General features: G+C 41.6%; 1 pseudogene; it reads left to right on the top strand.

The window, feature by feature from the left end:
- The first annotated feature begins 3,292 nt into the window (after nt 1–3,292).
- On the top strand, nt 3,293–3,826 carry LOC129688912 (chromobox protein homolog 1-like; annotated as a pseudogene).
- The last annotated feature ends 582 nt before the right edge of the window (nt 3,827–4,408 follow it).

The following is a 4,408-nucleotide window of genomic DNA, read 5'->3' as shown; positions in this document are numbered from 1 at the left end:
TCTAAGTGAGGATTGATCATCTTACCCTGGGTCCTTTTCTTGTTTATCTTCTTTAGGTGTACAGATTTTAGTATGTTTATTTTATCTTATAGGTCTAATACTCACTTATAAGTGAGTTTATACCATGTGTGTCTTTTTGCTTCTGGGATACCTCACTCAGGATGATCTTTTCTAGATCCTATCATTTGCCTGCAAATTTCATGATTTCCTTGTTTTTAACTGCTGAGTAGTATTCCATTGTGTAAAAGTCCCACAATTTCTGTATCCATTCCTCAACTGAGGGACATCTGGGTTGCCTACAGACTGGGAAAGGATCTTCACCAGGGGCTGATATCCAGAATATATAAAGAACTAAAGAAGTTAAAATGCAATAAATCAATCAATAAAATTTAAAAAATGTGGTATGAAGCTAAACAGAGAATTCTCTATAGAGGAATATAGAATGGCAGAAAAACACTTAAAGAGATGCTCAATGTCATTAGCCATCAGAGAAATGCAAATCAAAACAACCCTGAGATTTCACTTTACACCCATCAGAATGGCTAAGATCAAAAACTCAAGTGACAACACATGCTGGAGAGGTTGTGGAGAAAAGGAAACCCTCCTCCACTGCTGGTGGGAATGTAACTGGTACAACCACTATGGAAATCAATCTGGTGCTTTCTCAGACAATTAGGAATAGTTCTTCCTCAAGATCCAGCTATACCACTCCTAGGCATGTATCCAAAAGATGCTCAAGTACAAAACAAGGACATTACAAGATGTTTGTAGCATCTTTATTTGTAATAGTGTGATTCTAAGTCAGGAAAGTGAAGTCCTTGTCCAGGAGAATGGCAGTGGAAGTGGATAGGGGTAGGAAGAAGATGAGGGAGGGAGGGAGGGAGGGAGGGAGGGAGGGAGGGAGGGAGGGAGGGAGGGATTGGGAGGGATTGGGAGGGAATGAGGGAGAGGAATACAGCTGGGAGACAAAGTTAATAAAATGTAACTAATATTAAAAAAGAAAAAGAAAAGTGAAAAAAAAGAAAGACTAGACTGGGAAGAAGTTTTTATAAAATAGAATTTAGGGTTTGTGAAGCTCTTTGGTAGCCAAGTCTAAATGCCTGAGTTTGATCCCTGGGATCCATATGATAGCAGGATAGAACTGACTTTCAAAAATTTGTTGTTTAACCTCCCAATCTGTGTTATGGCATGTACATGCCTGTACACACACACACACACACACACACACACACACACACACACAGTAACTGTAATATTTAAAAATAAAAGAACAAATAATTAAGAATCCATGTATGCTAATGATATAGTGAAGAGGGGGAATAATGTGAGAGAAGGCAAGTACATTATAATTGAAAAGCAGAGTCAGAGGACAAAATGTTATCTTAACATCAGTGTGTCACCTGAGCAAGCTGGTAGAGGTCTGCGTATATCACAGTCGCAAGTAAAAAAAAAAGACTGGTAGAGGGATTTCCCAGGTCTTCCATTCTGAAGATTTTCGTGCACACCTCAGCACTGTAGGAAGCATGCACACAGGGTGCAGAAAAGCCACGCAGCATTTGTCCATGCCTGCAGCCCTCGTGTTTAAAAATCATCCATGCCCATCCACCAGGGGGCATCACTGAAGACTGACAGGGGTTGTAGCTAGGAACATGTCTCTGTATCACCAAATTCCACGAAAATTCTCACTTCCTTGCATTCTCCTGCTGCATCATTTTCATGATCCCATTAAGGTGAAGAGAGGGATGATGGGAACTCACAGCGAGTCACTTCCAAATAGTAATAGGCAGTTCCCATTGAAGATATGAGGGAACTATTGCCAACGTGAGGGAACTATTTTTTTTTTTTTATGAGTCCACATTCTTAAACACAAGTAACACTCGGATGTGGAGAAATTGAAGTAAATGCAAAGAATCCATTTAGCTGTTCAATTTCAAGGCAGGTCATTTTTGCCCTCACCCTGCATTTCAAAGCAGCTAAGAATGTGTCTGCTCTAAGTAAGCTCAAATAGGAAGTATACGCTTTTTAAATACTGAATGGCTTCACATGACTCTTTAGTGACTCATTTTAAATTAATAGGCCATTTCTTGCTTTTTCAGCCATAACATGTATAAGGCCTCTGGCCAGGCAATTGGAAGTTTGTACTTCAGGGAAAATAAAAAAGTTTTTGCCCTTCTTTCACTATTAAAATTAAAATAATTTCATTATTAAATTGCACCCAGTGGTGCAAATTGCACGCTCTTCTGCAAAGTATAGACTTGAACTCTCCCTTTTTTAAAGGACTTCCTGCCTGCCTGTCTAGCACCTTCGTATTTCTAGAACTCACTCTCCCTAGAGAAAGGTCCCAGAATCTTGCTGGATTATGTAAGGGACCCATGACATAAGCTTAGAGAAGAAGCTACGAATTAGTACATCAGACTCATTTTCACTGGTAACCTGATTTTTACACTGTGCATTTCAGTGCCATGAGTCAAAGCAGACAAGATCGGATGCTCCTTAATTCTCTGTTGCCAGCCAGTCTACCGAATATTAGTCCACGTGTTGTAAGACAGTGAAAATGATGCCGTTTCTTGCTACATTCATACCCGAGACAGGGGAGTGTCAGTTTGCATGTTGATGGGCAGACCACATTCAACACCGGCAGGCTCTCTTGCTGCTAAATGTTCAGAACAGTGACACCTTTATAGATCTGCCCCAGAAAAGACGAATGGCAACGCCTGGGGAGCCCCCTTGGGTTCCCTCTGAGAATGGGCATGGGGGATTTGTAAAATGGGACAGTCCTCACGCTTCATTCCTTAAAATGACATCCTAAACTGATAGAGAATAATGTGAAAGTGAAATTAAAGCCATGCATTTTTACGCGATAATAACTAGGAGAACATTCAGGATACGAAGACCCAGCGCTGAATCCTGCTGCATATGCTAGCAAGGTTTGAGTTCTACAGTTTACTCGTTGCCTTCAGTCCCAAGCGCGCATTAGTCACCCATCACATCATTACTCCTTTATTCTCTCACACAGAAAATTCCAGGACAGGTAGAGATCTCTTCCATATTAAATTCTACCAGTTTTTCTTTAAATCTAAATAGAGTTTGTGTGTTGTGTTCATGAGCCCTAACAGGCCAGCGCCGCCATTGCCTTTGGGTCAGACAGTGCTGACGTGATGAGCAAGTCTTCATATTAGAAAGGGAGGAGGTGAGAGAGGAGCAGGTTTCCAGATTAGCATAAACCAGCAGTGTCGCACTAAGTACAAATCAAAGTAGAGTTACTCTTTACACCAAAAAGCTGGCGTGGACTATGGAGAAAAAACAAAACCAGAAGAAAGTGGAGGAGGTACTAGAAGAGGAAGAATACGTGGTGGAAAAAGTTCTTGATCGGTGAGTTGTCAAGAGCAAAGTGGAATATCTTCTAAAGTGGAAAGGTTTCTCAGATGAGGACAGCACATGGGAGCCAGAAGAGAACCTGGACTGTCCTGACCTCATTGCTGATTTTCTAGAGTCATAGAAATCAGCTCATGAGACAGATAAATCAGAGCGAGGCGAGCGCAAAGCTGATTGTGAAGATACAGGAGAGGAAAACAAACCAAAGAAGAAAGAAGAGTCAGAAAAGCCAGGAGGCTTTGCCCGGGGTTTGGAGCCAGAGCTGACTATTTGCTCCAGTGAGAGCTCATGTTCCTCGTGAAGGGGAAAACTCTGATGAGCTGACCTGGTCCTTACCAAGGAAGCCAATGTCAAGTGCCCACAGGTTGTCATATCCTTCTATGAGGAAAGGCTAAAATGGCACTCCTACCTTGCAGAGAGTGATGACCAAAACAGACAAGACAAGAATTAGCTCTCCTGAGTGCCTGCTGATGTCACGGTCGACTATGGGTTTCACATGGCGAGGGAAAGAGCTGTACCTGTCTTCACCACACAGCGGTGGCTTGAGAAAATGTCCTTTGAAGAGCGAGCATAGTATCTGAGCCCTACCAAGTATGCAGTTTTGGGCTATTACTGATATATTAATTGCTGGTAGGAGGGTTGGGCCAGGGAGGAAGGGAGATGGGTAGAATCATTTTGGTTAAAATTTGGTGCCTGATTGAGGAAATGAGACATTAGAAAGAACAGCTAACTAATAAATTGGTTCTATGTCGAGAATATTTTGCCTTTTCAATAAATGTCATTGGCACCACAAATGAGAACCACAAGAGACTGTTTAAAAAAAAAATCTGTGAATATTAAAACCTACAGCTAAGGTGCTCCTTACCTGAGCTCTTTGTGGCTCAGGGAGAATAAAGCCAGTTCCCTGAGTTACCAAAACTGCCATCTCATGATGGAAACTGACTGAAGAGGGAAAGTTTAATTAGGCCAACAGACCATTCTGCCTTAGAGGTGCTAATTCTTGAAATTGGAGGGAGAAAAACAAACAAACAAA

Source organism: Psammomys obesus, unplaced genomic scaffold (genome assembly GCF_907164565.1).
Source record: "Psammomys obesus unplaced genomic scaffold, mPsaObe1.curated_primary_1811, whole genome shotgun sequence".
Lineage (NCBI taxonomy): Eukaryota > Metazoa > Chordata > Mammalia > Rodentia > Muridae > Psammomys > Psammomys obesus.
The sequence above is the reverse complement of the archived record's forward strand: the minus strand, read 5'-3'. Positions and strand labels throughout refer to the sequence as shown.